Raw genomic sequence first — 12,356 nt, 5'->3', positions numbered from 1 at the left:
CCATGAGTCCCAAAAGTCAAGATAATGTCAAGCAAGCAAGTTGGTTCATGGTGGTTGACCAGAGGAATTCAACTGATCAAAACTGGGGTTTCCTAGACCCTAGCTCCTACACTTTTTGTCATACGAAAATGATTCCAAGAGCAAAGTTACTCTAAATGACATTCCAAACAACTTTCATGTTTAGGTCAAGAGCTATTTTTTCTTGGAAAGTCATTTTTTATGGTGAAAGATTATAGGTCATTTTGTCTAAACCCTAATTTGGAGGTCAACTTCCCAAGACCATAACTTGCTCAATTTTTATGCCTGTGAAGAAGAGTTTTTCTTATCCTTGGTTATAATTTTGATGAAGAAAAACACATCAACAAAAAGAAGAAGTCAAAGCTTGAAGACTAGTACAATCAAGTTCAAATTATCAAAAAGCTTTGGAAAATTAATGGAAGAATCAAGATGGTTGAATATGCATTACAATTAAAGTATATATATATATATATATATATATATATATATATATATATATATATATATATATATATATATATATATATATATATATATATATATATATATATATATATATATATATCTTAATTTCTCATAAAAATCATGCATATTCATATTAAACCTTTCATGCATCTTTTTGAGTATCGCTTCAGGTGTAACCGGTTACACCATTTCTGGTAACCGATTACTACTGAAGTAGTGGCAGTGGTTCACTCATTTTTTTGATGCAAACGAATTTTTGAAATTCCTTTTGAATCATGGCATATATTCATGCATTTGTACTCTTTTAGAAAGGTGTTAAGGCATTATATATACCATGTATTTCAGAATTTGAAACTCATCTCTCTTTCATAGCAATTCAAACCCATTACTCTTTCATTTTCAAAACAAGTGCCTTGTGACTTAACTTTTTAAACTTTCTGCATACATTTTCATTCATCTCTAAAAGTTTCAACACTATAATTATTGAACACTTGTGTTACATATTGTGAATTGCCTACTTGATAGAGAAGATCAATTCTAGGAATTGATATACATTGTTATACAACTTCAAACACTTATAAAAATTTATATTGTTGTGATTTCCTTGTTGTCCAGGATTGTTGGAAGCAAGAGAGTCAATAGGGGAGGATTTTCTCTTGTTGCACTTTGTAAAGATCATAAGGGGATTGTCCTTATTGATTTTGTTGCTTATGTTAGAATATTGTAGGATAGGTCTTGGTGGAAGACTTGTACAAAGATCTCCATAAAGCCCAAATTTTATTTGACCATCTCCATAAAGCCCAAACTTTGTTTAGTCATCCTTATTAAGCCAAAACTTTGTTTGGCCATCTCTCTTAAGCCTAAAATTTGTTTAGCCATATCCATTAAGCCCAAAATTTGTTTGGTCATCTCCATATAACCCAAATTTGATTCAACCTTCTTCATTTAAGCCTAAACTTTGTTTGGTCATCTCCCCAAAGGCCTAAAAATTTGATCTGACAAGAAAAGCGACATAATCAGAGAAAGAGTTTATAGACAAAGAGAAAGGAAAAAGAGAAGAAAGAAGGGAGAAAGAGAAAGAAGGTGGTGGCTCTAGAGTTTGTTCTAAATAATAAAATGTGAAATATAATAGAAATGTAAATAAATGCAAAAAATGTGAAATATATTAAAAATGAAAATAAGTGCATTAATAAAATTTAAAAATGACAAACAAAAGGTCATGTCAAATCTTAAAAAGGCAACAGGACTATAGACAATTGTTAATTTTTTTTATAAAAAATAATGGAATAAACTATTTAGACTAAACGACATGACTTTAAGGGACAACATTGTAACAATTTTTAATTAAAAGATTAAAGCGAAACAAGAAATTAACTTAAGAGATTAACAAATGAATTAAGTCTTTAATCAAATATTTCTCTCATGAATTCATAAGAATTTATTTCTACATAATTGTGTAAATAAGGTACAAAGTAAAACATATATGGCATAATTGTATGCCAAAAAGTGTCTAATTTATAAATTGATAAGAAATGTTTTTGTAAATATCTATCAATTTTTTTTGGCTTAAATACATTTTTTATTTTTACAGAGTGTAAATTTATGTTTGACTTTAATTTTTCTTTTTAAAAAAATTTAATTAATCAATTTTTTTAAAACAAACTAGACTTATTAGCCCATAGTCTTTCTAAATCATTTCAATTCTTTATCTTATACATGAATAAATTTTATAAACACTAAAGATTATTTTAAAAAAACGATGTGGGACTCTATCATTATGAAACTTTAGTATCACTGGAAATTTGCAAGATGTAGTTTTGTGAAATACTATGATATCAACACAACTTACTATGGCTATTGTAAAGAAGCAGTTGTTGAACTGTAATTCCTTGTGTCGAAGCAGGTTGCTCGACAGAACAAGGAAGTATCGAACCACCTAGTGTGTTAAGTTATGTTAGTGTATCGAAGTGTCGAAGCATGTTGCTTCACACATGATTTCGACTTATGCCTATTTTAGTAATGTTAGCTATTTTGAGCTTTTATAGTTTTGGGCTTTGCCTTGAGGTCCAAGTTAACCTAAATCTATAAATAGATGGAGTAACCCTTATTTTTATAATGAAGTGAATAAAGTATTCATAACACTTATAATTCACAGTGTTTTGCAGTTGCAAAGTGAATAAGAAGTTTTCCACAGTTTGTGGGCAGAGAGAAACTCTGCAGAATTCTAATTCTTCTCCTCCTTCATCGTTCTTTACACTCTTTCTTTATCCATTATTCTTTTCTTTTCATTGATATAGTATGGATGATGATAATCTTGTTCATCAAGATTGATTGAAATTCTCCATAGGTTTTGAGGGATTTCCAACATCTGGTATCAAGAGCTCCGGCTAATCGATTCGTTGGAAGAAAATCACCATGGCAATGAATCATCCAAACGGGCATTTTCCAGCAAATCTTCTGATTCTCAAGAATAACAATTATGAGAATTGGTGCAAGCAGATAAAGGTTGTGTTATGTTATCAAGATCTTTGGGGTCTTTTGAAGGAAGGAGTAGCAATGCTTGCAGAAGACGCGACAGATCAAGAAAAGGCTGCACATAGAGAATTGAAGAAGAAAGATTATAAATCTCTCTTTATAATCCATAAATGTGTTGATGCAGATAACTTTGAAAATGTTAGTGATTCAGAGTCAACGAAAAAAGCATGGAAAATTCTGGAGAAAACGTTTGGAGGCGCGGAGAAGGTGAAAGAGGTGAGCTTACAAACTTACAAAAGAACGTATGAATTACTTCAGATGGAAGACAATGAAAGCATAACTGATTTCTTCACCAAGGTTACGAAACTGGTGAATCAAATGAAGGTATGTGGAGAAGTGTTGACATCAAGATCTGTTGTTGGAAAGATCTTGAGGTCGTTGGCTCCAAAGTTCGACCACGTGGTAGTAGCCATAGAAGAGTCGAAAGATTTGTCAAAACTGACAAATGAAGAGCTTCAAGGGACACTTGAATCTCATGAACAAAGAATGGCTGAAAGAGTTGCAGGAAAGTCGAAGAGTGATATGGCTTTGCAGGCGCAATCAGTAAAAGAAAGAAAAGGAAAAGGAAGCTGGAATCGTAATAAAGGCAGAGGAGGCTATAATAGTTCGACTGGTCGAAATCAGTAAGAAGGAAACTGGTCGAATCCGAGAAAACCCTGGAACCAAGGCAACTAAAGAGGTGGTGTTGCAGGTAGAGGAAGATGTGGTGGTCAAAAGCCATGCAAGAGTCACATTCAGTGTTACGATTGTCAGAAGTATGGTCATATTCTAGTGATTATCTAGAAAGGCAGAAGAATCAAGAAACTTATGCAAAGCTGGCGAAACATGAAGAAGAAGAGACATTGTTGATGGTTACAACAAGAGATGAATAAAGATTCAATGATCAATGGTACCTGGACTCAGGATGCTCATCACACATGTCTGGAAGAAAAGATTGGTTTGTCAACATAAAGCCCTCAATGAAGAACATGGTGAAATTCACAAATGACAACATTCTAGCAGCTGAAGGTGTTGGTGATGTCCTGATTATGAGGAAAGATGGCAAGAGGTCAGTAATTTCAAATGTGTTGTACATACCAGGCATGAAGAGCAATTTTCTCAGCATAGGGCAGTTAGTCGAAAAGAACTACAAGGTGTCGATCGAAGACAAGATGATGAAAGTTCTCGACTCAAATGGAAGGTTGATCTTGAAGGCTCCAATGTCTCAGAATAGAACCTTCAAGATTAAACTAAATGTGATGGAGCATAAGTGCCTTGCAATAGGAGCCAGCAGAGATGAATGGATATGGAATTACAGACTTGGCCATCTAAATTTCAAAGACATCCTATATTTAAAGAGAAGAAATATGGTTTCAGGATTACCAGAAATTGACATTCCAAACGAAGTGTGTGAAGAATGTGTGCAGGCGAAGCAGCATAAGAACAACTTTAGTAAGGATGCAGGAAGCAGGTCGAAGGAAATTCTTTAAGTCATATACTCTGATGTACCTGGTCCTCTCCAGGTGGATTCGATTGGAGGTAACAAATACTTTGTTACATTCATAGATGATTTCAGTCGAAAACTGTGGTCTTACCTGATCCAGAAGAAAAGTGAAGTGATCGAGGTATTTTCAAAGTTTAAATCTATGGTCGAAAGACAGAGCGGTCGAAAGATCAAGATTTTGAGAACTGATGGTGGTGGAGAATATATGTTGAAAAACTTCGATGCATTATGTGTGAAAGAAGGGATTGTTCATGAGGTGGTGGAACCCTACACTCCACAGCATAATGGAATCGCAGAAAGGAAGATAGAACCATTATGAATATGGTTAGAAGTATATTAAAAGGCAAGCATCTATCCGAAGAATTACGGGGAGAAGCTGTGTCGATTGCGACATATATCCTAAACAGATGTCCGACGAAGAAGCTAGAAGGAATCACGCCAGAAGAATGTTGGTCTGGTGTCAAGCCTAGCTTGAGTCATCTGAAGCTGTTTGGATCTATAGCATATAGACATGTTCCAGATCAGTTGAGAAGAAAACTTGATGACAAGTCGAATCAGATGATCCTGATAGGATATCATTCGACTGGAGGATACAAGTTGTTTGACTCAGTGAATAAGCAAGTGGTGATCAGCAGGGACGTCATCATAGATGAGTCTAAAGAATGGGATTGGACTATGAATGTCAAGGAAGATTCAGTGAGAATCTTTTATGATGAACCAACTAGTGAAGTCGAAAGAGAAGTTCGACAGGAAGAAGTCAGAGGTGAACCGGGCCCAAGCAAACCTCAAAGGACAAGACACATGCCTACAAGGTTGCAAGAATGTGTGATTACATCATATGATATAGTCAATGAAGAAGGTGAGCTGGTACACTATGCTTTCTACATAGATGTCGAACCTGTCAATGTAAATGAGGCATTGAAAGATTCGAAGTGGATGAAAGAAATGGACGACGAGCTGAAGCCAATCGAAGTCAACAACACTTGGTCACTTGTCGAATTTCCCCAAGACAAGAAGGTAATCGATGTAAAATGGGTATACAAGGTGAAGTTGAATCCCATAGGATAAGTGACTCGACACAAGGCGAGACTTGTGGCGAAAGGATTTCTTCAAAAAGAAGGAATCGACTTCGATGAAGTTTTTGCACCTGTTACTAGGATCGAAACAATCAGGTTGATTGTTAGTCTAGCAAACATGAACAACTGGAAGATGTGTCAGATGGATGTGAAATGTGCATTCCTTAATGGCCCCTTAGAAGAAGAAGTTTATGTTGCACAACCAGCTGGGTTTGTGAAACATGACGAAGAAAGAAAGGTGTACATGCTGCATAAAGCCCTGTACGGACTTAAACAAGCTCCAAGAGCTTGGAACAAGAAGATAAATGACTTTCTAAGGGAGAAGGAATTTATGAAGTGCACAAGTGAACATGGAGTATATGTAAGAAGAAGCAAGAATGAATTGCTTATACTATGTATCTATGTCGATGACTTGTTGATAATAGGTAGCTGCAAGAAGGAGATCGAAGACTTCAAAGGTGATCTCAACAAGGAATTCGAAATGTCAAACCTGGGTGACATTTCATATTTCCTTGGCATCGAATTCTACAAGAGTGGTAGAGGTTTGATGATGCATCAAAGAAGGTATGCAAGCGAAATACTCAAGAAATTTGAGATGCAAGATTGCAACCCAACTTCGACTCCAACTGAGCCCAGATTACAACTGTCGAAAGATTCAGATGAAGATGATGTCGATCCAAACTAATATAGAAGACTTATTAGGTCACTTCGATACCTTTGTCATACAAGGCCCGACTTAGCATACAGTGTAGGTATGGTGAGTAGGTTCATGCAGAAGCCAAAGGTATCACATCTAGCAGCGGCAAAGAGGATACTAAGGTATCTGAAAGGAACTCTTGACTATGACATTTTATTTCCTGCAACTAATGAAGGAAAAAAATGCAAATTAGTGGGATACATAGACTCAAGTTTGTGTAGTGATGCTGAGGATCGAAAAACCACAATTGGCTATGTGTTTATGCTAGGTGGTGCACCAATTACTTGGAGTTTGAGAAAAGAGCCAGTAGTGGCATTATCATGGTGCGAAGCAGAATACATAGTTGTTTCTCTTTATGCATGTCAAACAACGTAGATGGTGAACCTGGTCGAAGACATAACATCAAAGAGTCATTGAGCAATTACCATGAAGATCGACAACATGTCAGCTATCAATTTGGCAAAGAATCTGATAGCACATGGTTGAAGCAAACACATCGAAATGAGGTTCCATTATCTTCGAGAGTATGTAGCAGATGAGAAGATGAATGTGGAATACTACAGAACTGAGAATCAGATTGCAGACATCATGACAAAAGGAGTGCAGGTGAAAGTGTTAAGAAGACTAAGAGCAATGATGAATGTAGATAACTTAGACCCAATGAATTAGGTGGTGTGTTGAACTGTAATTCCTTGTGTCGAAGTAGGTTGCTTGACAGAACAAGGAAGTGTTGAACCACCTAGTGTGCTAAGTTGTGTTAGTGTGTCGAAGTGTCGAAGCATGTTGCTTCACACAGGATTTCGACTTATGTCTATTTTAGTAGTGTTAGCTATTTTGGACTTGTAGAGTTTTGGGTTTTGCCTTGAGGTCCAAGTTAACCTAAATCTATAAATAGATGGAGTAACCCTTATTTTTGTAATGAAGTGAATAGAGTATTCATAGCACTTGTAATTCACAGTATTTTGCAGTTGCAAAGTGAATAAGAAGTTTTCCACTGTGGGCAGAGAGAAACTCTGCAAAATTCTAATTGTTCTTCTCCTTCATCGTTCTTTACACTCTTTCTTTCTCCATTGTTCTTTTCTTTTTATTGTTATAGTGTGGGTAATAACAATCTTGTTCATCAAGATTGATTCAAATTCTCCATAAATTTTGAGAGATTTCCAATAGCAGTTACGATGTTCAATAATATACTGAAATTAGGAGTGAATCAAAATATAACCATCTTTGTTGCCACTCTAAATGCTTGTAGTCACTCTGGCCTTGTTCATGAAGGGCTTCAGCTTTTTAAGTCCATGAATAACGAGCATGATGGATTGTAAACCAGGTACAATGTTTGGTATTCTTTTCTTGGTGTTTGTAGATTGAGTGGAAGTATACGACTCTGAATTCCTTATTAAATGACAACCACAATCATCTGCCACTTGTTCATGAAGGGTCTTTCTTTTTAATGATCTCGATGGAATGGATCAAATTGTTGAAACAATGAAGGCTCAGTTGGACTTACACAGAGAACCATGTCCACATCGTTTTCTATATAATTTTTAGACAAGCTTTTATAAATATGAAACAAACAACTTCTCCCACTTAAGTGAATTGGTATGATATTTTGGCTTTAGGCCCAAATGTAACATATTAACAAAGAATGCCACGTTTGCAAATTTGATTTGAAGGGTCAAAATTTCAAGCGAAATAAAATTAAAGGATAAAAAAAGTTGATTTTTAAAATGAAGAGAATAAAATTAAAAAACATTAAAATAAAGAAACTAAAAATCAAAATTGCATTTAAAAAAAATTGTTAGTTATAATGAATAAAAATTATGCAATTTTAATAGTTATTGGTTGTCCTCTATTATTAAAATTAGATTATGAAATTATTTTAATAAATTATTAATCATAACCTTAATACAATATTTCAATTTATAAATCATATTTTATTTAGTACAACTAAAATATAATTTTTAATCATATTATTTATTATTTATTTTACAAATAATTATTTCTTTAGTGAAATAAATAAAATACCTCTAAATATATCAATTTTCACACTTATTTTTATTTTTATTTTATGGCATCTTTCTTAATAACTTTCTTCTTAATAATAAAGTTATGTTTTTGTTACCTTGACTTGAATCAGCTTTAAAAAATTAATTCAAAATTCTCGGATATAGGTGATTTTCATAAAAGAGAGTTCAAATATATTTAATATTATTTGATTTTTGTGGTTTTCGATTTTTTTAAATATGTTTGCGGTTACTATTTAGATTAGTTTGAATTTAACCACTCTAATCTATATTATAAGAACTTTTTAAAAAAAAAATAATGATAAACTGATTGATATATAGATTAAATATATTAATTATTAAAAAACTTAAAAACTAAATTTTTTCTTATAATAAAAATTAAAAGAAAGATGCTTTTGAATCAATTTTAAATAAAATTTTAACTTAACTCAATTGTTTTTTTCTTGTCAGTTACCTTTGGATTCCTTAGCAGAAAAATAGAGTAAAATGACAAAAAAAAATCATTCTACAATTTTATTACAAAAAAGAAAAAAGAATCAGAAATAAAATACAAGTGAAAAAATCAGATTTTTTTATTCTATATTTTCTGCTTTATAAACGAAAACTAAAAGATAATTGTGTTCCACCATGATTTATCTTTTACTATAAAATTCTTAATATTTAACATATCATACGGCAGCAACAACTAGAATCTCTTTTATATATATTTTAAGAGAAAAAAATCATAATTAAATTTTAAAAATTAAAAATATTTGTTAATTAAATAACTGAAGTAAATAAATAATAATTGAATTCTATGAGTAGTTATTACTAAAGTCAAAATAAATTGTTTGAAGAATATTAAAATGATACTATCGATAATTATAAAAGAAAAGTAAACATCCGGTCATGTCACACATCCAAACTCAAAACCAAGAATCAAAAGCTAACTACTAACAACCATACGCAGCGACCACAACAGTCTATACCCCAAATGAGTCATACAATTCAGCGTCATGCCATCGTATCCTCCCACGAATGAACATCCAAACATCTCATTGCCACAATACCCAACCATTGTTTGATTATAGTACACCCCGAGAACCATTGTTTCGTTTCCAAACCGATTCAATATCTCAATTTAGGCAACCATACTGTCCACAATTCACTCAACCACAACGACCCAACTACCACGACATGGACATCAAACTCAATTAGGGAAGCGTCGTTGGCGACAATCCCCCAACTATTGGGGACAAATGATGACACATCTATCAAATACCGCTGGACCTTCCACCAGACCTTCACAACAGCCACCATTGGATCATATCAACACTCAATGACCCCAAACACCTAGAAAAATCGTGAGAGACCTCGAAGACAGACTAATGCATCTGGGTGTGGAACATTGAGCGTTTCAATTAGGGGTCATTGAATTTTTTGTCTATTCTATGTAATTTTTTATTATAATATAATATAATTGTTATTTTCAGTATTTCATTTAATTAATTAAAATTATAACATTTACAATTAAAATATATGAAAGGAGCATGCGTCACATGCATTGTCGCATACATTGTGTAGTATATGCATGCGCCAATGCATGTGGCATCAAGGCATGCATGTGGCGCTTACATGCATTGACTTTGGATGCATGCGCCCAGAGCCTTAGCGCCTCCTATGTATGTTAGTTTGATGCGTCAGTTCAACCGGAACATCAGTAGAAAAAAGTGGTTATTTTGATATATTTTTTTAAATTTTGATTATTTTAAGATTTTATTTAAAAAAATTGGTTATTTTTATAAAAAAAATTCTAATAATTGAATTCTACGAATAGTTATTGATAAAGTCAAAATAATTTTTTTGAAGAATATCTAAACAAAACTATTGATATTATTAATGAGTGAGGAAATATCTTTTTAATAAGAAAGTTACAAGTATATATATTATTATCTCTAATAATTTATATTTTTAATAGATTAAAGAAAAGGTGAAAATAAAGTTTAATTAAATTTTTTGTGAATAGTCATTATCAATTAAGTCAAAAAGAAGATTTATTACAGAATACTTAAATAAGAAAGAATGATAACAAAAATTTAAATATTAAAGAAAAAAATAAAGATGGTTGAATAAAAAAACTCGTGGCAATAAGTTATAGTTTTTTTAGAAATATTTGTTTTACAGCAGTTTTTTTCGAAATATATAGTACAGTAGTTTGACTATTTAGTTAAATATTGGGAGTAAGGCTTTCCTTTTGTTTAGGAAAGTTTGGCTTTTTAGAGGAGAAAGTTTTCTTTGATTACAAACAAATGTTAATAAAATAATAAAAATAAATAAATAAATAAATGATATAGCTAAATCTAAAACATAGTAGTGAATGGTTTAAAAAAGTATTTATTTTTTTATTTTTTAAACATAATTATATTTTGAAATGTTAAAAAATATATATTTTTCGTATCTTTAACTTTATAAGAAAATTTAAAACATAATTATATTTTGAGTATTTGATTTGATGTGATTGATCCAAGCATAGAAACCCCTAGGAATTGCAAAGATTTTCTCTTGATTTTAAGTCAGACTAAGATGATAAAAATTGGAATATTTTAATATAAATATATGAAACAGCAACAACAATGTACAATTTAATTTTCTACTCTTTTTTCTTATTTTCTAAAGATACTTGTTTTGAATATTGTCCATGAAGATAGATTGGAAGAACTTAGAAGCACTTCCTTTAAGTATAATTTTTGATAAGTTAGTAGAACGTATAGATCACATCTATTTTAGCGGCGTATGCAAGAATTGGTATTCTATTGCAAAGTTTAATTATCAAAATCGACAAATACATAATAATGTATTGCCCATGTTTATGGTTCCCACAAAAGGATGCAGAAAGAAGTGAAGTTTATATGGGATTTCATTAAAAAAAACTACAACTTCATACTACCAGTACCTTGTAAAAAAAGGTTTTGTGGTTCAAGTCATGGTTGGCTAGGCAAGGTGGATTATAGTTCTAAAGTTACCCTTATAACACTCATCAATCCTTTTAAAGATGCGATTTTCATCACTTTACCACCCATCTGTTTCATGGATAGGTATAGAAGAAGTGTTCATTCTGAATATGATGTGCATAAGGTTGTTTTATCTACTAATCCTATATTTAAGCCACACGATTATGTAGTTGTGGCCATTTATAGTATGCATCAATGTCTTGCATTCCTAAAAGCTGGACAAAAAACATGGATTTATATAGATGATATTCATTGTCTCTTCAACGATGTTATATTCTACAAAGGTTTAGTCTATGCCGTGGGACTATTGAATAACATTGTCTAGTTTGATTTATCTTATTTAAAGGATGAAAAGGTGATTCCTAAAGTTGTTTCTTTGGACGGGGATGATTATGCTGATCGGGTTTATCTTGTAAAATCATTGGAAGGAGACTTATGGCTCGTTAGAAAATTTATTGATTTTCCCGAAGGTGAAGATAATATTGATCCTAGTAGAGGTACAAAAAGATTCGAAGTATATAATTTAGAATTGGATTTTCAAACGGGTGAATTTATACAAATGTTAGAAATTGATAGTTTGGGAGATAATGTTTTATTTGTGGGTGATAGTGATTCTGTTGCTGTATCAGCTTCATATTTCTCTAATTATCTTCAAAAAGATTCAATTTATTATACAGATGATTTTTACGGAGATACACCACCATATCTTAATGGAGTGTTTGATATGAAAATCTACAATGTAAAAGAGAAAAAGTTTAGACAAGGCTGCCCTTATTACCATTGGTTTAAAGGAATGCCACCTGCATTATGGGTTATTCCGCCATTTCAATGGGATTGACAATTTCAACTTAAAATATATTGTTTTGTTTCATTTTAGTTTTTTTTTTCACTTCCAAATTTGTTTGTTTAGTTAAGTAAATAGAAAGTAATTTATTTAATTCCTTTACATTGCGATTAATATACATCTCTATTCCAATTTTGCAATTTTAATTTTCGGTATCGTATCAAATAGAAGGAATGAGTTATGCATGTTACAATTTTGAATCTGTTAGACTGTCATTCTAATTTCAG

At 32.2% G+C, this 12,356-nt stretch overlaps 1 pseudogene; it reads left to right on the top strand.

Moving 5' to 3' along the window:
- Positions 1-10,969: 10,969 nt before the first annotated feature.
- On the top strand, positions 10,970-12,123 carry LOC127080714 (F-box protein SKIP23-like; annotated as a pseudogene).
- Positions 12,124-12,356: the final 233 nt, after the last annotated feature.

Source organism: Lathyrus oleraceus, chromosome 5, assembly GCF_024323335.1.
Source record: "Lathyrus oleraceus cultivar Zhongwan6 chromosome 5, CAAS_Psat_ZW6_1.0, whole genome shotgun sequence".
In the NCBI taxonomy this organism is placed as follows: Eukaryota; Viridiplantae; Streptophyta; class Magnoliopsida; order Fabales; family Fabaceae; genus Lathyrus; species Lathyrus oleraceus.
The sequence above is the reverse complement of the archived record's forward strand: the minus strand, read 5'-3'. Positions and strand labels throughout refer to the sequence as shown.